We start from the raw sequence: 23,409 nt of genomic DNA on the forward strand, positions 1-23,409 counted from the left end.
GGAGGAATCGAACTCGGGTCAGCCATGTTGGCCGCTTGTAAGGCGAACGCCCTACCCTCTGTGCTATTTTTACTGTAACAAACACCAAATCATCATAGCCAAACAATAGATCTACATGTCTGAAAAAGAGGCTTTCTTCTCCTGCACAACTGCTATACAGTTTTTCTTGCCCACTGGTTCAAATTTTGAAGAATTATAGCTTAATAAATCAGCAAGTACTAAAATATTAAAAGACTAGCTGCACAGAAGTTAAGGGACTTTTCGTTCATTTGTCTGATCCATGTAGAATCACGGCCATGTAGACCTTGAGCACTGTTTGAAGAGTTGCTGCGCATAGCTCTCACGGAATAACTGCAGAGCACCTTTTGCTCTGAACACACACAAATACAGACACAGGAATTTTTGCTTACACAAATATCTTCCCAGTCATCACCAATCCCCGAGTCCCCTTCTGGGCTACCCCTGACCCCTTTCTGAGCAATGTGATTCACTTAGTTTCTAGCTCTCTCTTATCATTGTGAAAATAAACAGTTGAAGCTACTCCAGACCTGGACTTTCAGTGCGATACAAATGAACGTGGGGACTCAGAGAGATGGTCTGGGTGGCTGTTCGCCAAGTATCTTTGTGAATTTTATTTCCTTCGTCAAAACAAAGACTTCTGATCGATACACTATCTGTTCAGTCGGTCACTCTCCATTTATCGCAGACCTGGCAAACAGCAGATGTCCTGATCACCTGATCCTATCCCAGAAAACGGGAAAAATGAATCTTCTGACCAGGCAAGTACCTGGTCAGGAATATTTGAAGCCTGGCCCTTTAAGGCTCTGGGCGCACTTCCGATGACGTCACAGTATCCGGTTCCTCTTTCCCTGCGCATCTTGAAAGTCCGGGCCGAGGTGCTGGCGGGCCGGCTTAGGTGCGGAAGGTGAGCTGCTGGCGAGGGGGCACCCAGGGAGTAGCGGGGTCTGGGAAGGTCGGTTTCCCGCCGGCTGCCGGAGTGGTCGCTCTGAGCGCCTGAACTCCCCGGTCTCCGCCTTGTGGGCGGAGGGGTCGCTCCGTGGCGCTGTCCCGGGGTGGCGGCCCGTCACCGGGGACGCACCGAGAGCTGCTGCCGAAAGCAGCAGCTTTTAAATCTTATTTAAAAATTGATTTTGAGGGAAACAAGGTCGTTGTTACTGAGAAGAACTTACTTAGAAAGATGCGTAAGGGAGGAACGCTTCCGGCCGGGTTCGATCCCGGCCTCCCACAGCGTCCCGTCCCGGTAGCAGCCTGGAGTGAGCCCAGAGCAGGGGCCAGAGATGGGGTGGGTGGGGGTAGGGGCAGGGCACATTTCTGTGCTTGGGGCTCAAAAGCATTTGGCAGATCCTTTGCTTTTCACTTGTTCCTTGTGCATTCAGTGGGTTCTGGGAGTACAGGGCAGTGGGGAGCTTCTCTTTACTTTTTCTTTTTTTTTAATTTTTGCTTTTTGGGTCACACCCAGCGATGCACGTGGGTTACTCCTGGCTCTCTGTTCAGCAAGCACTCCTAGTGGTGCCAGGAACCATGAGGGATGCCCAGAATTAAACCCAGGTTTCCTGCCCTTGAAACAGATGCTCTTTTGTTTATGCTGTCACTCAGGCCCCGGGGTGCAGAGATTTAAGACAACTCAGGGCTGGGAGAAGGGGCATCAGCAGGGGGTGCATCAGGGCTGTGCTGTGCCACAGCGGGTCTTGTAAGCAAGTGTGTAATCTCAGCATGAAGTAGCTCCGAGATTTCTAGAGTGTGCCCTAACCGCTCTAGAAATGCAATTTCGCATCAATATTGGGCACACCACTTTATTAATTTAAATGAACTAATTATTTGGTCTGGAGGAGTAGAACTGCAAGACTCAGTTACTTCTCCTCCCTCTGCACTCAGGGATCATTTCTGGCTGGGCTCAGGGAACCATATGGGATGCGAGGATTCAAACTTGGTTTGGCCGAGTGCAAGACAAGCACCTCAAGCACCTCAAGCAAAACAAGCACCTCACCTGCTATACGATCTCTCCAATCCCTTTATAATTTATTTTATTGTAGTTTTTGGGCCACAACACCACTCAGTGCTCAGGGATTACTCTTGATTCTGAGCTCAGGCATCATTTTTAAAAGTGCTGGGGTGGGTGAGCGTATGCACTGTTGCATATTGACCCTGGTTTAGCTGCTTGAAAGAAAAGCACCCTATCAACTTACTATCTTTGCTAACCCTGTATGATTATATTTCCTCAAAAAAGAATTTCTGCCTCACCAGTCAAGATTCCAAGCATCCCTCACTGTCCATCTCTCCCACACCAGGGGCGTGCCCTGCTGTTGAAGTGAGTACTTGCAGAAAGGGGTTTTCCAGGGACCAGCTGCAATAGGTTTTAAATGTCTCACTCTTAGGGCCTGGTCAGTAGTATAGTCAGGATGGCATTTGTCTTTCTTGCAGTGACCAGGGTTATCCCCGACATGCCATAGAGTGAGTCCCCTGAGCATCACTAGGTATGGCCACAACCCTCGCACTCCAGAATTTGACTTGACACACGAGCATTCTTTGAACTTCTTTTTGGGTGTTGGGGTATTTCTCCTGACTTTTCCTCCCCTGTTTCCTACAAACTTGGAGATAGTCAGAGTCTGTCCCCCGATCTCTGTGTGTCTGGGATGCAGGGGAAGCCATGCCATGTCCCCCAAAGATAAAGCAGGTGCTTTGCCCGCTGAGCTCCTCTCCCTGAGTCTATCTCACTACTTGGGGAGCAGATGAGGTGAGATTTGGGACCATACCTGGCAGTGCTTGAGTTCTGTGCCCTGCCAGGGGACTAGTGGATAAGGGGTACCAGGGAAGGCCCTCTGGGCTTTCAGTTGGACAGTGTCTGCTTTGGTCTGCTGTGTTCCCTCTTACCCCTCTGTTCATACCTTAATTGGAATTTCTTAGATATGAACATTCTTGAGTCCTTTGAACAAGAGGCTGTTAGGAGGAAAGGAAGCAGTTGGAGGCTCTGAGCAAAATTATGGACTTTAAAATTTCATTTGGGATAAATGCAATTTTTCTTCTTTTTTTTCCCGCTTTTTGGTTCACACTGGTGATACTCAAGGGTTGTTATCCAGGCTCTGCACTAAGCCTCTGCAGTCAGGAATCACTCCTGGCGGTGCTCGGGGAACCATGTGGGATGCCAGGGACCAAACCGAGGTCAGCCATGTGCAAATCAAATGCCCTGCACGCCCTACTGTCACTCCAGCCCCAAGAGTAATTTTTCATCCCCTTCTTGTTTTTATAAAATAACGTACCCATAGGAGTAAAATCATACAGTCTGAAAACCATGGCACTGGAGCAATAGCACAGTGGGTAGGGTGTTTGCATTGCACGCAGCAAAACTGGTTTCGATTTCCAGCATCCCATATGGTCCCCTGATCACCACCAGGGGTAATTCCTGAGTGCAGAGCCAGGAGTAACCCCTGCACATAGCCAGGTGTGACCTAAAAATCAAAACACAAAAGCAAAAAAACTAACAAAAAATATAGTCTGAAAACCTGGCCTGTAAGCTCTGAGCACTTCTGGGTGTGGTCCCAAAACAAAACAAAAAACTGAAAGGACTGACCCTTCTGAATATATTACTAGATTTCACACCTGTGCTGTTGGCAGATAAATTTGTCATTGTCTTTATTTGGGCAGGAGGGGAATTGGCTGTGCAGGCTTTTGTCAAACCCAGCAGTGCTCTGGGATCACTCCTTGGTGATTCAGAATGTGAAGTTGAGTCTGTCACCTGCATGACAAGTGCCCTGCCATTCACTGTGTGCTCTTTCTGGCCCCTGTAAGCCTTTGAAATTGCAGTTAGTACTTCTGGCTCAGCTGTGCACTGGGAGGCCCCAGGTGGCAGCAGCCCTGCCTGGACCTCTACCAGCTGGGCCTTATTCCTGTTTTATGTCTGTATCCTTCTCATAAGGTTCACAGTACTTACATAGACTTTGAATTCCTGGGGTCAGTGATAATCCAGGAGTGCAGGCCCTGGCCTTGCAAGCAGCCTGCGACATGATACAATCTCCTGCACAACGCAGGATTCCTCAGGCACCACGTGGGTGAGCCCAAAGATCTGCCACCTTTGGCTCCAAAACCCAAGTCTGACCTGCATTCTCCAAAACTGAGTGGTGGAGGTTGACTCATGAACAAAAACTTTTTTTTCTGGTCATAACCTGTGGTTGCTGTTTTTTTTTTACCCTGTGTGGTGCCAGGGACTGAACCCATGTCAGCTGTGTACAAGGCCCATACCCTACCAGAATGTAGTTCTGGCACCTAAATTTATTTTTGGTTGGCCACACCCAGCGGAGTTTACCCCGGCTCTGTTGTCATTGATTGTTCTAGGTATGGGGATCCTGTGGGGTGATGGGGATTGAACCCTTGTTACCTGTGTGTCAAACAAGCACCTTGTGATCTGTGCTATCTCTGTAGCCATCATTAAAATGCTTTTATGCTCGGTAAAGTCCAGAAAGTTGTGTTCTTTTTTCCGATTAACTACACAATTCACTTTTTACTTGTGTGTTTTTGTTTTGGGGCCACAGCCAGCAGTACTCTGGGTACTGGAGTAACCTGACTCTGCACTCAGGAGTGACTCCAGGTGGGCTTGGGGGATCCTATGGGATGTGGGGATTAAACCAGAGTAAGCTGCGTTCAAGGCAAGTGCCCTCCCCAATATGCTGTTGCTCTGGTCCGGGGCCTAATTCTTCTCTGTTGCACTATATGTTTAGATAGCATAACATTTTCAATTCAAGTGGAACTATGACCCGTGAGATAGGAGAGGAGGTCAGCTGCTTCCCCTGCCCTTCCTGAGAGCAATTTCAGACTCCAAAGCAGAAACTTCTGGTCAGGGCCCTGGGGTTTGTGCACCTCTCATGCTCACTGATCTTTGCATGGAGCTTCCTGCTGATTCCCGGGAATTATAGGTGGGAGAAGATGATGTTGTGCTGTCTGACACACCTTCCACAAGGAGGAGGAAAGTGACAAATGATATGATGCAGGGAGGAGTGCCTAGGCCTTCAGGGCTGGCTTTACTTGTGTAAACTCATGAAAGGGACACTGCACATTGCGATGGTGGCTCAATCTCTCCCACCGCTGGCGTTCGGTAGTCTCACCCTTCTCCCCCCACCTCCGGGAGGTCGATAGCAATGGGCATGCAAAGGAAGGAACGAGGGCCAGACTGGTTGGTCTTAGTCACAGTTTATTCCAATCCTCTCTCCATCCACATCAGTCTCTCTTCTCCGCCTCTGCCTCCTCTTCTTCCTCCCCCATGCTACTTCATTCTCCTTCTCCATCCCCCTTCATCCTCCTTCTCTGGAGTCTGGATTCTGATCCCTCTTTCTCTTCCCTCTGCTCCCCTTCTCCTTCCTTCTGACCCCCCAGCCCACTCTTCCAGTACAGTTCAATCCCAAAGCATGAGGGTATGGGGTAATCATTACACATAGGTGTAATCACAATCAATAGGGGTAGAATTCTTTCCCTCTTTCCCTGGGGACATCCACTCCTAGGACAGATCCTCATTATCAGATCAATCCACCCTACAGCAGATTCTCCTGGGTGTGTTTCTCCTCTCCTTGTCTAGCAAACATATAAGCATTTATAATATAAATCATTTTGTATGGATACAGTAAGAAATATCTTAAACTTATAGAATTGCCCTCCTAGGGCCATCTCGATCTCGGACTGCAGTGCTCAGGCCAGATAGTCTTTCCCACCCCTAGCAGGATCCTAGGCTGTCATTACTTTTGGATCAATCACAATCACAACAATTACAACCATCCTGTTATTCGTCGATTGCCTGGAGCAGGCCCCAGTAAGGTCTCCTTCGTCCTAGCCCTGAGATTTTTGAAAAAAGTGCCATATTCAAGGCTCTTTCAGAGTTAGGAGAATGAGACACTTCATTGTTACTGATATTTGCCATATTGGGTATGCCACGGGGAGTTTGCCAGATTCTGCCGTGTGGGCAGGTTACATTCGGTAGCCTGCCAGTTTTGGATCATGACGGCATTTGCATATGATCACACTCTTAACTTATAGTTAAGAATCGTGGCACTTTGGCCTGGCCCATTTCCATGCCAGGGTAGCTTACTGCTTGCCCTTGGTCCATTCAGTCCCTCGTTGGGACCCTGCTTTTGGGGTGTTAGGAACTAAGGGCAACTGAGGCTTAAGTCGAGAAAGCAGATGCCTGGGAGTGAATAATATTCAAAGCCAATCAAATCCTAAGTTACAAAGCATAATGTTAACTGTCTTCCTGTATCTATACAAAAAGGGCATTGGTTTAAAGTAAACTGTTCATAAGGCATAAGGAGATGAGAAAGGCAACATTTCACTCAAAATCATGGATTTCTGAGGAATCTCACCTTACAAATTAAGAGTCTCATTAGGGGTAAAGCTGATTAACTGGGTGGGGAGGAGAGCATAGGGAAGACTGTTTACAGATAAACACAATGGAATGGAAGTGCCTCAGGAGCACTGTGGTGGGTGTAACCAGATAAACCTAAGCTTTTTGTGGATGGAGGACAAAGCAATGTCATCCTACACTACTGTTTTTTTTTTTGTTGTTGTTGCTGTTGTTTTGCTTTTTTGGTCACACTGCGATGCACAGGAGTTACTTCTGGTTCATGCATGCAGGAATTACTCCTGCTCGGGGGACCATATGGGCCGCTGGGAATCAACCTAGGTCGGGTGCATGCAAGGCAAATGCCCCACCCGCTGTGCTATTGCTCCAGCCCCCCCCCCCCCCCCCCCCCCCCCGGCTCTACTCTTTTTAAGACTGCTTTTGTCCTTGTTTATTTGTTTTGGTGTATTTGGGTTTAGATCATACTCCACTGAGGAGTAGTCCCAGCTCAGTGCTCAATATTCACCCCTGCCAGGTCTCGTACTCTGTGTGGTACGTCAGATCCAAGACTGACTTCTTTAGCTTTGTTCTGTTTGGGAAGGTTGGGGACCACACCTAGTGATCTTGGGATTTCTTCTTGCTCTGCGCTCCAGCATTTCCCTGGCAGTGCTTGGGGGACCATATGGGACGTAAGATTTACCAGCACTATCCACTCTCCTTTCAGATTTATTTTTGTGCCACAGTGGAGGTGCTCAGGGCTTCCTCTTGCTCTCTGCTCTGGATTCACCCCTAACAGGCATTGGAGCCCCCCGGGCCACATGGCCCCATATGTGCTCTATCAGCCACAGTGATTCAGGAACCTGGACGTGCGTTTCCTCTGTTTCGTCCTTTCCGCTCTGGAGAGCCTCATCTGCTCAGTCACACAGTCTCATGTTCACTAGCTGCTTTGTGTGCGGTTCTTGGGGCATGTGCCAGTACTACGGAGATGGAGCAGAGGATCTTTGGGGCTGGCAGAAGTGTTGGGAGTCAGGTCACTTTTGCCTGCTTTGAGAGGAATTTAGGGCAGCCCTGAACTTGAGTTCATAGTCCCCTAGGCACAAATGTCCACACACAACTTTGAGTTGCTTGCTGGGCATTGAGTGTCCCCTTCCCATCCCTAGTGATTATGGACCCTGGGGGTCGGTTTTTTGTGTTCAGTGTTTTGGTCCAAGCCCATCATTGCTTTTTTAAGTTTTACTTTATTTTTATAAAGTAGTTAACAATATTTGATTACATTTAATATTTGAGCCCCAATCCCACCACCATTACGCCTTCCCACCACCATATTTTGGACGTTTCCATCCTGTACCCCAACCCCTGCCCCAAAGCAGCAACGAAATAATTTATTTTGCATTGTTTCTTACGAATAAACCACTGAAAATGCACAAAAAACTTTTGTTAGAGGAGAGTGTGTAAAGATTGTTGTATTTCACCCAGAGGTCATTAAGCCTTTTTATAAGCGATTACTAATATGTTGTTAAGGCTTGAGCCTTGTGTGCTACTCTCTCTCTATCTCTCTCTATATATATACATATAGAGAGTGATATATATAGATATAGATATATACACACACATATATATATCTGTAAAAATATATTTCCCTCTAAGATTGGTTGCCTTCTACTTTAAAACCACTTCAAATTTGGTACGCTACTCTTGGAGTATGAGTGGTGTGAGGTATGAAATGTCGTGTTTGCGGCGTGCAAGGCAAGCATCCAAACCACTAGCCTGATACTCTCAGTTTAACATCATGTTTCTGAAACTGCCTCCTGGGGTTTTCCTTGTAGCTGATAGTCCACTTTTTGTGTGTTGTCAAGGGGTAGAGCGTTGGCCGGACTGTGCTCTCTGATATTCTTACCAGCCTTTGCTCCTGTTCCAGTGTCTCCAGCTCTCTGGGTTTCTACTAGGTCAGTTCGTCCCTGAGTCCCCAAGGCTGGCTTCAGAGTCGTTGCTTTCAGCCCCATCTTGATTAATTACTTCCCCAAGATACTCATTGTCTCATACCCCACCAGCTACCTACCTGCAGAGTTTGATTTCTTTTGACATGAGAACTCTCATGGCATAGAGAAATAATTGGAATCCTCTGGTGTTCTACGTGGAAGCAGCCAGCCCTGGTTGAATGTCTCTTTCTGCACACTGTGATAAAGGCTTAAGTGAGCAGTTTTGCCCTCATCCCCATGGGGATGCTCAGACAGGTCCATTGTCTTCTGGGGGTGATGAAAATGGCAAGAGTATGCTCGTTCTGACAAAGTCTTCCCCTAGGAAAAGATCCTTGGATGTTCAGCTCAGTCAGCGGACACAACCCCTCCATAGTGGGGCAGCCTCTGCTCTGTGGGAGAGGAATACTGTTTATAATGTGTCTCTCACACTGACAGGCCCACAGGCAGTCATTGTGAACTGAACCTGTCCATGTGTAAGGAATGTGGGGGAGCCTTCCCATGTTCTCAGCACCATCACATTCCTTTAGAAACCCACAGTACTCAGAATTCCCAGGAATGTCATCACTGAGGACAGACTCTTGAGTCTGGTGGCACCCCGGCGGGACTATGTGAATATCCACACAGGAGAGAAACCGCTTGAGTGTAAGGACTGTGGGAAGACCTTCGTTGGATCCTCATACCTTATTCACAGGAGATTTCATACTGGGGAGTTTGTATGCCTGTAAGGAATGTGTCGAGGCCTTTATCTGACTCATACACCTTAGTATGCACAGGAAAAGTCACACTGGAGAGAAACCATATGCTTGTATGGAGTGGGAAGTCTTTGCTTTTTCCACAAGCCTGAGTGCACAGGAAAACTCACACTGGAGAGATAATTTATATGTGTGAGCAATGTGGGAAGGCTTTTGCTTATCCCTGAAGTCTTAGTTTTCAAAAAATTCGTATCAGAGAAAACCCTTATACATGTGAGGTAGGCGGGAAGACCTTTCATTTCTTCTCAGTTTCTTTCTGAGCATAGGGAAGTTCATACAGGAATGAAACATCATTCATGTCACGACTGTGGGAGGGTATTCACTTTCTTTTTTTTTTCCGTATTGGGTCATTCCTAGCTCTGTACTCAGGAGTTAATCCTGGTGGTTTTCAGGGGACCATATGAGATGCTGGGATTCGAACACGGGTCAGCTACATGCAAGGCAAACGCCATACCCGCTGTGCTATCGCTGCAGCCTGGGTCTTCACTTTATACTCAAACTTTTTAGTCCATAAAAAACCCACTCTACAGTGAATCCATATATATGTAAGGAGTGTGGCAAGGCCTTTGCTTATTCTGCAAGCCTTTTGAGGCACAGAAAATTTTGTACTGGAGACAAACCTTATGTTTGTAAAGACTTTGGAAATGGCTTCACTTCCTCTTAACTCCTTATTGAACATAGGAAAATTCATACTTGAAAAAGCACATATTAGGGTGGGAAGATCTTAACTCAATCCACAAGCTTTGCTTTTTGTAAACGACATTTATCCAGGATTGAGGCCTTTCATATGTAAGGTCTGCAGGATAATTTTCAATCAATTAGCATAACTTTCTTAACAGGAAAATTCACATTGGAGAGAAACCTCATAAGTGTAAGGAATGCGGGAAAGTCTTCAATTTGTCCTCAGCCCTTCCTACGCCCATAAAAAGTCATTTTAGAGTGAAACCTTATGTATGCCAGGCATGCAGAAAGGAAAGGCCTTTACTGGGTCTGCAGGCCTTACTATGTATAGATGAATTCACACTGGGGAGAAAGTATATACATACCCACACTCACACACACATATGTAAGAACATGGGAAGTCCATCATCTATAATTTAAAGGCACCTGCAGCCTTTTAAGGCATAAGACAATACTGCAAAAAAAATCTGGGTAAGGGATATAGGAAGGCTTTCGTGTTCCCCTCAAGCCTTACTAAATATAAAAGTTATGTTGGATCAATCAATTCCCTAATAACAATGGCCAGGGTCAGAAAATGGCCCTTAGGTAAAACAGTTTTAGTTTCGACAAGTGGGTGGGGGGTTGCTACAAAAGTACAGTCCGGAAGGAAATAATCCTGGTGCGTGTGAAAACTTCCTGTGACATTAGTACCATAAGGGAAAGGTACTTGCTGATTATCACCTGGACCATGGGTATGACAGAATCCTGACAGTTGGACTTCACATTCTGTTAACTGGTAAATAATGAGTCTTAGTGATAGGGCAAGGTGGACGGAATTAAATAAAACTTAAGTAGGTGGGGGCTATAGGATGGCATATTCATGCTGAAAGTAGACTCTAGACCGAACATGATTGCCACTCAGTGCCTCTTTTGCAAACCACAGTACCCAAAAGGAGAGAGAACAAAAGGAAATGCAGAGTGGGATGGGGGGTTGGAGGTGGGAGGGATACTGGGATTAGTTGTGGTGGAGAATGGGCACTGATGAAGGGATGGGTACTCGATTATTGTATACCTGAAACCCAGGCACAAAAATTTGTAAGTCTAAAACTGTACCTCATGGTGTTTCACTAAGTCTAGAGTCTACTTTCAGCATTCATCTCCCATCCTATATCCCCCACCTACTTAAGTTTTATTTAATTCCGTCCACCTTGCTCTATCACTAAGACTCATTATTTAAATTAAAAAAAATAGGTGGGTGCTTGAGTAATAGCACAATGGTTAGGGTATGCCCCCCAATGCAATAAAAAATAAATAAATAGGTACAAAAATTTTATTTTGCTGGGTATTGTCAAGGCTCACCATGGTTTCATTCGTCGATGTGACTCTGACTTGGCTCAGAGGTCCTGGTTTGGGGGGGGGGGGATCATGGCAGAGATTAACCACGATGCTGCAGAGAACTTTTTGACCTCAGACAGCCAAACCTCCATTCTTCAGGCCCTTGTGTCTTAAGTTCTGGGTAGCCTCATCCCGCTGTGCTGTCCATATTTGGTGTCCAGGTCAGCCGCGTGCAAGGAAGCACTTTACTTGCTGTAGCATATCTGTACTCCTTGTGTTCAGGTTTCCATTAGATTTACACAAACGTTGAGGATAAATGTTTTGAGATTTTTACTTTGAAAGCAGTAAAATCCTAACAATCTAGTATTCACCAGAATGGTAAACACCATGTAGATATGTGCAAAAGGCCAAGCCAGGCTGCAGAGTGACCAGTGTGGTTTGCTGCCTGTTAGCCGCTCCTTTCTGGGGGTTTGTCTATATGCTGTGTTTTATATACTTTTGTTTTGGGGGAAACCTGACAGTTCTTAAGAGTTAATCCATTGCCACCATTGAGGAATGTCTGGGACTGAAATCAGGTTGACCGAGTTCAAGGCAGGTACCCAACCTACCCTTCTGGCCACGTACTTTTTTTTTTTTCTTTTTGTGTCATACCCGGTGATGCGTAAGGGTGACTTCTGGCTCTGCAATCAGGAATTACTCCTGGTGGTGCTCGGGGGACCATATGGGATGCTGGGAATTGAACCCAAGTCAGCTGCGTGCAAGGCAAACACCCTACCTACTATGTTATCACTCCAGCCCTGGCCACATACTCTTGGCTTGAAATCTTGTTTCTGAAACTGCCTCCTAGGATTTCCCTTGTAGGCAAGTGTCCACTGCTCTTGTGTTGCTAAGGGGTAGAAGCCTTTGCTTCTGTTCCAGTGTCTCTGCGGCTCTCAGGGTTGTTACTAGATCAGTTCCTCTCTGCATCTCCAGGGCTGGCTACAGAGTCACTGCTAATACAGGATTGGGGCACTTCTCCTTCTTCCAGATCTCCACTTTGTGACCCATCACTCTGGCCGCCACCTCTCCACTCCTTTATGTGAGCCCATTCCACTTGCAGTACACTTTTTTTTTTCCTTTTCTTTTTGGGTCACACCCAGCGATGTTCAGGGGTTACTCCTGGGTCTGCACTCAGGAATTACTCCTGGCAGTGCTTGGGGGGCCATAAAGGATGTTGGGGATTGAACTTTGGTCAACTGCATGCAAGACAAATGTCCTGTCCACTGTGCTATCGCTCTGGCCCAGCCAGCAGTACACATTTACCTGCTTTGTTCTAGTGGTTTTCTGTGCACCTGATGTCTGGCCCTTTACGGCTGCTTGCAGAAGTGGAAGTGATATCCCAGCAGGTCTTTTAGGGTGCTTGCTTCAGACACTGGATCAGGTCTCCATTTGTCACACCTGTGAAGGGAGCAGTGGCTGTCCTGCGTTGAAAGGGGTCTGTGAGGACTGCTTTTGTGGCAGGGCACAAGCGGCCTCCCATTAGCGCCTGGCGCCTCCCCATCTCCTCACTGTGAGTAGAGTGGCAACGCCAGCTTGGGGGCACTTTCACGCTTCTCTTCCAGTCATTCCTGTGGCGCAGCGGTGACTTTTTGGGGATGTGGTTCTTTGATGAGTATAGCAGGGGCTGTACCGGGGCGCAGGGGTGGAGGGTGTGAGTGAGTGATCCTGGGGATCCACTGTGGCCACAATCTCCTCCAGCTCCGCAAATGGGCAGTGGCGGGTGGGCGTGGGTATGAGTGAAGTGGTTACAGAGAGGGGAGGGGAAGAGGGGGTGATCTTGACCCTCCCAGCACTGGGCTTCGCTGGGCCCTGTCCTGGATCCTTTGGCCCGACATCGTTGCTGTAGAACCTCCAGATTCACTTAGAGGACGGGAGCGATACCACCATGGTTAGGGTGTTTGCTTTGCATGTGGCCCACCCAAGTCCGATCTCCAAGCTCCACCAGGACAGATTCCCGAGCGCAGAGACCAAAGTTTCTCTACTATTGTGTTGCTAGAAATGCCCTCCTTAAAATCTGTGAGCAGGTGTTTTAAATATTTAGTTGTTCCCTCATTACGTGTGCATACATTTAAGTGTGTGATTTCTTCCTGTTGTACGTATCCCTTGATAAAGAGAATATAGCCTTCGCTGTCCCTTCTAATCTTTTTTAACCTGAAAGTAGTGTTGTCGGATACTCGTATGGCCACCCCAGCTTTTTGAGGGAGCTGTTTGCTTTCAGGATTGTTTTCTATCCTTTCACTTTGAGTCTGTATTTGCTCTGACTGTTGAGATGAGTTTCTTGTAAGCAGCAGAATGTTGGGTTCTGTCTCTGAATCCATTTTGCCACTCTATGTCTCTTAATTGGTGAATTTAGATGGTTGACGTTGAGAGAGATTATTGTTATGGGGTATTGTGTCATCTTTTTGTAGGGGTCTGTAGTGCTTGTAGGGTTTGTTTTGTCTTATAGTAGCCCCTTTAGGCCTTCATTGAGGTTTGATTTTGAATCTATGAAGTTCCTGAGCTCTGTTTATCTAGAAAATAGTGTACCATTCCTTCAAGTTTGAGTGAGAGTTTAGCCGGATAGAGTATTGTTGGTGAAGTATTTATTTCAGTGAGTTTTTTCACTATATCCCCCCATTGCCTTCGCACTTGGAGGGTTTCCTCTGTTAGTTCTGCTGTGAAGCTAAGGGGTGCTTCTTTGCGTGTGATTTCCTTCTTTGACCTTGCTGCTTGCAGTATTGTGTCTCAATAGGCAGCATCGATCATTCTAACTATGATATGTCTTGGAGTGTTTTTGTTAGGGTCTCTTTTAGCTGGCACCATTTGGGCTCCTTGAATCTGCATAGCTGCATTGCCGAGCTCTGGGAATTTTTCAGGAATCATTTGTTTCACCGTGACTTTTTCATGGGATTGTTTCCCTCAGCTTCTGGTACTCCAAGGATTCTAATGTTGTTCCTCTTGGAATCATCTCCTAAGACTCTGATTCGCTCTCGAGCTATTTTGAGGTCTCTTGCCATTGTTGTTGCCAGTTAGCTTGGTGCAGCTGATCTTCCAGCTCACTGATTCTGTCTTCAACTGTGGTCATTCTACTGTTGAGGGCACAGCTGAGTTTTTTATTTCATCTAACAGAATCTTTAATTTGTGACATTTCTGTGTGTAACTTTCCAATTTATACTCTCATTTCTTCCTGGATTTTCTCGATTGTCCCATCCATTGTATCATTCATGTCCTTCTTCAATTTATTGGATATCTGTCTGACTGTTTCATTGAGTTCATTGAACATCTTCATGACTTTATATCTGAATTCTTTGTCAGAGAGTTTCCTTAGGTGAGTACCACCTACTGAGGCTTCTGGACTCTTTTCATCGTCCTCCCCACATGGTGAGGATTTGTGTTGTTTCATCATTTTGGTGAGTGGGTATGGGAATTGTGATGTTACTCTAGATTTCTTGGTATGAGCAACTACCTGCATCCGTGTGAGCATTGGCCTGCCTAAAATTAGACCAGGACCACTCCTACCAAAGTGACGCCCACTTCTCAAGAGGCCACTCCCCCACGGGAATGTGGTATGTGTGGGGAGGGGTAAAGGTTGGGTGGAGGAGAAGACGGGCACAGAGTTGGGGATGAAGAGGAAGAGGAAGAGGCTCAGGGCTGCTTTTGTTCTAGGGTCCTAGAGGACGCCAGGGGTGCTTGCAGAGAGAAAGCCAAATCCCAGGTTCGAGTACTGGCGCAAAAACTGACCTGGGTGGGGAAGAAGACCGCCACAGCTTTGGGGACAAAGAGGAAGAGGCTTATTTAATTTTTTTTTAAATGAAAACTTGCCTTCTTGTGGCAGATGAGGTTCAATCCTAGGTATTTCTGATGGTCCCCAGAACCTCGCAGGCCCACACCCAACACCCATGAAAATGAAAAATCCTCAGCAGTGGGGCTGGAGAGAATGCACAGCGGTTAGGGCGTTTGCCTTGCACATGGCCTACCTGGGTTCAATTTTCAGCATCCCATATGGTTTCCTGAGCACCGCCAGAAATAATTCCTGAGTGCAGAGTCAGGAGTAACCCCTGTACATCGCTGCGTGTGACCCAGAAAGCAAAAAAAAAAAAATCTCAGCAGATTTGGTGTGTTTAGATTTTCCAGGGAAGGAAATTGACTGCTGAGGCTCATTATTACCATTTTAAATAAAGTTCTTCCCACCTCACCCCAAGTTCCTCTGACGGCAGGTACCTTCACCCCAAACTTCTGGAGATGTTGGAGTTGGACCTGGCCCCTGCCACCCTCCTTATGGAAACCAGAGGACTTGGGACTTTCCATTTGTATATGAACCCCAAAGGTCGCTTAGGGAGGGAGGAAGATACACTGTCAGAATTGTGGGTTGCTGAGGGATGGGATGATGGGGCTGGAGACCTCTAAGAACTGGTCGGTTTGAAGAGATCGTGCTGTGGGAAGGCACAGTCGTCTTCTGTGCTCACTCTGGGTTCCGACTCAGGTACCATACAGGGTCACCTGAGCTGCCCTGAAAAATGTTGTGGCCGTCCACAGCCCACACCCTAAAATAATTAAGCCAGAGTCACTAGCTTATCAAGTCAGCTCTGGGGGCTATGGATACAGCTCCTCTGTACAGAAATAATTTTTTCCTGCAGAAATTCTGAGGATCTGGGGAGCTGTAGCAGCTCCTGAAGGCAGGTCAGGATCAGGAATATACATTTCTTAGAGAAAAGTCCCAGAGTAAGGACAGAGACGCCCCACAGCATCCTCTTGCGGTGGATTGGTGGAAGAGTTGTGGCCCGACCTCTCCTGCCTAAAGATTTCTAGCCCTTGGGGTCGCTTTCATGTTACCCTGCGGGTCACTAGGGTCCAGCAGGCTGCCTCAGGGCATGGAGTGGTAGCCGAGCATCCAGGGCGCTTGCCTCGCATGGGGCAACCCGGGTGTCTGGATTGAACCCAGCCGAGTGGCAAATGCTTGCCCGCAGTAGAATCTCTCCCTCTAAGCCCCCTTTCCCAAATGGTTCCTGTCCTGGGGATCCCCATACCTTCGCGGTCCTCCTGTCTTCCGTGGAGGAAGGTGGTGGAAGCAAGACTCAGCTCGGTATCCCCAACTTTGGCATGATGGAATCCTCCATGAACGGTTTTTGTTTGTGTTTCGGGAACCACATTCTGTGATATTTTGGGGTCATTCCTTCCCCTGCATTAAAGAATCACTCCTGACGGTGCTCAGGGGGAATGTATGGGGTGGAGGGATAGAACCTGGATTGCACATAGAAGGCAAGTGCCCTACCGGTTCCATTTTCAGTGTTTGATCCATGGTCCTAGGTTACTCAGACCCATACTTTTATCTTATTATTATTTGTTTTCGAGCCACATGCAGTGGTACTCAGAGCTTCCCTCTGTTTCTGTGCTCGGGGATCACTACTGGCGAGTCTCAAGGATCCTCTGGGGTGCTAGGGATGGTACCCTACCCTCTAACGTATCTCTCTGATCCTCAAGGCAGAACTTTTGGGGATGGAGCCATAGCACAGCAGGTAGGGTGTTTGCCTTGCATGCGGCCAACCCAGATTAAATTCCCAGTATCCCATAATGGTCTCTCGAGCACTGCCAGGAGTAGTTCCTGAGCTTGGAGCCAGGAGTAACTCCTGTGCATTGCTGGATATGACCCAAAAAGAAAAAAAATGATTAAAGTAATTATCTCCTAATAAAGTAGGAGAGCGGTAAGGGGCTGGAAAACACCGAACTCTTGCCAAAGCTGTTTTTTCGATGATGTTTCAATGATGAGCACACACGGCTCTCCTCCCTGGCCTCTTGGGAATTTGTCATGGAATGACCCTGTGATTTGCTTTCTTAACGCTGTCTTTATTCTTCCTTAAAAAAAAAATTAAAATGAAATAGGGGCTGGAGAGATAGAACAGCGGGTAGGGCATTTGCCTTGCATGCGGCTGACTTGGGTTCAATTCCTAGCATCCCATTTTTATCCTTTGCCTCCCTCACAAGCACCCGAGTGGAGGAGAGGGGGCGACCATAATGCTTTCTGTTGGGAGGGCAACAGCAGTGCTCAAGAAATCGACGGGAGTCCCCACTGGCAATTCCTGGCCAATTGGGTGGCAGTTCATTGCAAAGTCTTGGGATGAGGTGCTGGAGGTCACCTGGGCTGTTAGATGCCAAACTTTGTTAATTTGTGTTTGGGCCACAGTAGTGGTGCTCAAAGGTTACTCCCAGCTCCATACTCAAGGGTCACTCCTGCCAGGCCTGGGCAACCCAGTGGGCTGACAGCAATCCCAGGCTGATCATGCCTTGTTTTGTTTTGGAGGGTGCTGATGGGGAGGGGCCACACCCAGTGATTCTCAGGTTACTCCTGACTCTACACTCCTGCATTGCACCTGGCAGTGCCCGGGAGGCCATATGGGATGTTGGGGATTACCAGCCCTACCCACTGTCCCTGCATCCACTGTCCTGTTATTCCAGCCTGCTGTTTTGTTTTCTTTCGTATTTTTTGTGCCGTAGTGGAGTGTTTAGGATGTCCTCTTGGCTCTGTGCTGCGGATTTACCCCTGACAGGCATCAGGACCACCAGGGTGTGGTAGCCCTATACGCACCCTGGCAGCTACCATGATTCAGACACAAGTCATGTGTTTCCGGGTTTTTTTTCTTTGATCTGGGGTGACTTGACAATTCAGCGACACAGGCTGTGCGTGGATATACTGTTGATGCCCTTTCATTAATTTGGCCCATTATGTCAGGGACACACGGGGTTCTCTTGTCACCTTTTCCTTGTCACCAATCCATGTCTCTGTCTCTGGGAGCAGGGCATTCCAGGTTGAAGCCTGTGGTAATCTCCTGGCTGGAAGGAGGAGCCTTGAGGACTGACAGTTGAGGAAGAATAACAACAGAGTCAAGAGAGCAAATCAAAGGGTCATTCCATGATGGACTGTCCAAGGTAGTGAAAGGCAGAGAGAGCACGGCACAGATGACTGGATCCAGGCGCCCAAGGTCCCAGGGGTCAGCGGCACATTTCACATGAGCTCAGGGCACCCACACACTGTCCAGGACCCGAGCCAGTGAGGGTCCCTGACAGTCACCTGCACACACGGCTCTCCTCCCTGGCCTCTTGGGAATTTGTCATGGAATGACCCTGTGATTTGCTTTCTTAACGCTGTCTTTATTCTTCCTTAAAAAAAAAAAAAAAAACTAAAAATGAAATAGGGGCTAGAGAGATAGAGCAGCGGGTAGGGCGTTTGCCTTGCATGCGGCCGACTTGGGTTCAATTCCTAGCATCCCATATGGCCCCTTGAGTACCTCCAAGAGTAACTCTTGACTTTATTAACCAGGAGTAACCACTGTGCATTGCCATGTGTAACCCAAAAAGCAAAAAAAAAAAAAAATTTAAAAAAGAGCACTTCTCACTTCACTAATATTAAAGAGGAAAAAGAGTCTGAAACTTATTGTTTTGGGAAGTAGTAAAAATCCCAATAATCTAGTAGTCATATAATACTATAAATCATTTAGGTTGTTGAAAAGGCTAAGTAAGGCCTTTTTACCAGGGAAGTTTGCTAACTGTGAATCAGTATATACTTCCATTCTAGGATGGGTCCTTATGCTCTTTGAGTAATACTTTTGATTTTGGAGGCACACCTGACACTTCTGGTGGTGCTACGGCAACCATTTGGGATGCCAGGGATGGAACTCAAGTAGACCAAATTCAGTACAAGTGCTAACCCACTGTACTTGTAACTCCTGGTCCATACTCTGGGTTTGAAATGTATTTCTGAATCCCCCCATCGAACTTTCCTTGCTGGTGACTTTCCATTGCTCCTGTGTTGTCAGAGGTAGAGCATTAACGCGTAAAGTGCTCTCAGATGTCCTTCGCAGCCTTTCTTCCTCTTCCAGTTTCTGACCACCCTCAGGTGGCTGCTCTCTGTTTTGGTTGTGCTAGTTCCTCTCCAGGGCTGGCTTTTATCCCCATCTTGATTTATTACTTCCCTGAGAAACTCACTGTCCTGTTCCCCACCCACTCCCTACCTGCCTGTTTTACCCGGCTCAACCCTGTTTTAGTTTTCCTGATGGCCTTGTGGGTGAGAGCATTGACTCTACACTTGACTGACCAGTAAAGCATCAGGGGACTTCTTCTTTTTACCTGAGCTCCCAATCCAGCAGCTGCCTCTCCACTCTCTTATGCGAATCCATCCACCTCAAGCCACTGGTTCACCTGGGTGGAGATAATGGTTCTCTGCACATCTGGAGTCTGGCCCTTTAAGGCTGCTTGCAGGACTGGAAGTGACATCACAGCGGGGCCTTCCTGGTGCTTCTCTTCCTGGAAACGGGGTCAGAGAGTCCTTGTTCACTTGGGTGAAGGACAAAGTGGGGTCCCAGTGAGGAAGCGGAACTCTGAAGGGTGATTTTGTCTTGCTGCAGGACAGACCGGGGTGGCCTCCCGTGAGCTCCCTGTGACTCCCCGTCTCCACACTTTGCTGCGGGACCGCGCTAGCTCAAGGGGCCTCTCGCGCTTATTTTTCTTGTGTTCCCCGATATCCAGGCGGTTGCTGAGGTATGTTGGAGTCTTTTGGGGGGTGCGGAGCTTCTGGAGTTTCGTCGGGGGCTGTAGTGGGACGCGGGGTTCACAGTTGGGAGTGCGTGATCCTGGGGAGATTCTGTGGCCACGGTCACCTTCAGCTCCGCATTGGGGCAGCCGCGGGTGGGTGAGGTGCTGAGCGTGGGGCTTGGGGGCCTTGGGATGCAGGATGGGCCGAGGTCGGGGGCTTGGCTGTCCGGACCCTCCAGCTGACTCATGGGACCTTGCCCAAGTTTCGCTGCTGTAGAATCTTCAGATTCACTTTGAGGGTTAGAGCCACAGCCCCCCCCCCACCTGCCCACAATGGCAAGAGACCCTGTTGCCGTCCAGCTTTTTCATTGGCTACCCTCATGGTTCAGGCCTGGGCAGTGGATCTGCAGGTGGCCGGGGTTTGCCAGTGATACTTTTCTTTTGGAGGTATTTCTGGTCTGGGGAATGGGGTGCTCTGCATTCCCGGAGATACCCTAAGGGCTTTCTCTGGCTCTGGCCTCAGATGTTATTCCTGGCAGTGCTCTGGGGGCCGTGGGGATGCAGAGGATTGATTCGTGTCAGCAACGCAAGCATCCTAACAGGTTTACTGTATGTTGGAATAGGAATATCTGCTTCCTCACATCAAGTTGCAAAGTCCTGTCCAGACCCCTGGCTATAGAGGTGAGTACTGGGAGTAAAGGGTCTGTGTGTGTGTGTGTGTGTGTGTGTGTGTGTGTGTGTGTGTATACTAGGGTAAAATGGTTTGTAGATTTGTTTTTTAAATTTGTTTATTTATTTGTTTTTTTGGGTCATGCAGGGGGCCCCGGTAACCACTCTCTGGTCCGTGGAGGTGGCCTGAGGATTGATCCGATGATGCAAGGAGGGACCAACCGAATGAACACGAGACACAAGAGACAGAGTACAGTTTAGAAACAGAGAGAAAAAGGGTCAGGCTTTATTGAGGGATACAGGCTGTTTATATAGGGTCCGGGCAGCTCAGTCAGGAGCAGAAGCAATATAACCATATATGGTAAGGTCAGCAACAAGAGCTTTACCTAACATTCAAGGTAGACATTTGTGAATCAAAGGGTCTTATGGCAGTAGGTGCATCCTGAGCTTTACATTTTGTATATCAAAGGGTCTTAGGGAGTAGATGCATCCTGGAGGTTACTATAGATAAGGCCAGATAAGCTGTCAGCCTGGTGTGTGGCTATAGATCAGGAGATCAGGAAGTCCTGGGAGACTGTCACCAATGTCTGTCCCAAGCAGTTCCTAACATGGGAACCATGGCCAGGGTCAATGAGAGGGCTCTTGACTTCCCACAGGGTCACACCCAGGATGCAAGGGGTTACTCCTGGTTCTGCTCTCAACAATTACTCCTGAGGTGCTCAGGGGACCATATGGGATGCTGGAAATCGAACCCAGGTTGGCCACTTGCAAAGCAAATGCCCTACCCACTGTTCTAGCACTCCAGCCCCTGTTTTTTTTTTAATAGAGAGGGGCTCCCCTAGGCAATTATAGCCCAGAATGTGGCTCTCTCAGGAGGACAGAAGGGGGTGCTGATGCATGGGATATCCTGACCTCCAAATCCTAACTGGCTGGGCCTGTGAGAACCTTCTGTAGGATCCGGGAGGAGTCCCCAGTTCAAGCCAGGGCCGACTTTTCTCTCTTGATGCCAAGCCTAGTACTTGTGTTGTGAAAGACAGCACAGATGCCAACCCATTTTGCTTCTCCTGGGGAGACAGAAGCTTTAGGCAGTGTCTCCCAGGCGGGTCTGTGAGCCAGTGCCCGAGGGCGTGGCTGTTCAGAACTTGGGGTTTTGTTCCTGTCCAGTGCTCACAATTCTGACTTCTCCTCCAGGTTGCTTATCCTCTGGAAAAACAGGCAGGAGAAGATGGTGGTGTGATGCCATCGGACACCAACCCCAGGTAGGAGGAGAATGACAAAATGAGATAATGCAGTGATAGGAGCGTCAGGCTTCCCGGGCTGTCTGTCTCTGAGTTGCTTCAGGAATGACCCTGCTGCCTTGTGGGAGCACCTGGTTCTCTACTCTATGAGGCCACGTGTAAATTCCATTGTATTTGGCTTTTGGACCCCTCCCACCTCATATATTACTGGTGCTCCTCTTTACAATAGCCAGAATCTGGATAAAAGCTGAGTGCCCAAGAACAGATGACTGGTTAAAGAAACTTTGGTACATCTATACAGTGTAGTACTATGTAGCTGTTAGAAAAGGTGAAGCCATGAAATTTATATACACGTGGTACTACATGGAAAGTATCACGTTCAGCGAAATGAGTCAGAAAGAGAAGGATAGACATAGAAAGATTGCATTCATTTGTGGAATATAAAGTAAGAAAACAAGAGACTAACACCCAAGAGTGGCCGGGATTAGTACCAGGAGGTTTGCTCCATGGCTTGGAGGCCAGCCAGACATGCTAAGGGAAAAGGCAGCTCAGATAGAGAAGGATGCACCAAATAAAGGGTTTTGGGAGGATCCTCCCCGGATGGGAGAAGCATGCCGAAAGTAGACTATGGACCAAACATGATTTCCACTCAACGCCTCTTGAAAACTACAACACCCAAAAGGAGAAAGAGTACAAAAGGGAATGCCCTGCCACAGAGGCAGGGTGGGATGCGGGGGATGGGGAGTGGGAGGGATACTGGGACCTGTGATGTTGGAAAATGGGCACTGGTGGTGGGATGGGTATTTGATCATTGTATAATTGAAACCCAAGCACAATAATTTGAAAGTCTACATTGTACCTCATGGTGTTTCTCTAATAAAATTTTTTTTAAAAAATATTACTGGTGCTCAAGGATGACTCAAGGACCTTATGGGGTGCTGAGCATAAAAGGCTGGTGTCTGGGTAATTTTTTTTTGTTGTTTTCTGAACCACATGCAGTGATTCTGGGGATTATACTCTTGGCTTTGCACTCTGGCGTTGCACCTGGCAGTGCTTAGGTGACCCTATGGGATGGCGGTTATCACCAGCCCTACCCACTATCCCCATCCCACTGTCCTGTTACACAGTCATACTGCTTTGTTTCTTTTCGTAGTCATTTTTGTGCCACAGGGGAGATACTCAGGACTTCCTCTTGGCTCTGTGCTCCGGATTTCCACCTGATGTGCCTCATAGGTCCCCAGGTGTGCTGGCTCTGTTTGTGCCCTTGCAGTTACAGTGACTCCGGCCCTAGAGCATGCTGTTCTCCTATTTTGTCCTTACTCTGGAGAGCTTCGTCTGCTCTGTCATATAGTCTCTCATTCACTCTCTGCTCCTTTTGCAGTTCTCGGCATGCACCAGTCACAGGGAAACAGAACAAAGGATCTCTGGGGCCGGCAGAGCTGTTGGGCTTAAGACACTTTGAGAGGCATTTGGGGTGGCCCTGAACCATGATCAGAGTCCTACAGGCACATATGTGCATGCACAGCCTTCAGTCGGTGGCAGGACATTGAGTGTCCCCTTCTCCCTAGAGCATGGGCTGTGGGATGCAGGGGGTGTATGTTTAGAGTTCTGAGCTGAAAGCGGGGTCACTCATTTGGGTCCCAATGATTTTGTGCTCAGTTGTGACTCTCTGCAGTGCTCATAGGAGCAGTGGTGGAATTCCCTGGGGTCAGGAGAAAGTCTGCCACCTTCAGGAACCTTCTAGTAGAGCATCCTCACATTTTCATAGATGCAGCTGTCTTAGAGAAAAGTTGGGACCCGTCTGCCAGGAGTTCAGGTGGAGGCTGGTTTCTCCCTAGGGGACAGACCCTGAGCCCCTCTAGGGCCCTGGGGTCCTGGCCTCACAGCCCACG

General features: G+C 47.9%; 1 pseudogene; it reads left to right on the forward strand.

Annotated features, from left to right (window-relative positions):
- The first annotated feature begins 839 nt into the window (after positions 1 to 839).
- LOC130022176 (zinc finger protein 479-like) overlaps positions 840 to 23,409 on the forward strand; it is a 73,667-nt pseudogene continuing 51,097 nt past the window's right edge.

This window comes from Sorex fumeus, unplaced genomic scaffold (genome assembly GCF_029834395.1).
Source record: "Sorex fumeus unplaced genomic scaffold, SorFum_2.1 ptg000019l, whole genome shotgun sequence".
In the NCBI taxonomy this organism is placed as follows: domain Eukaryota; kingdom Metazoa; phylum Chordata; class Mammalia; order Eulipotyphla; family Soricidae; genus Sorex; species Sorex fumeus.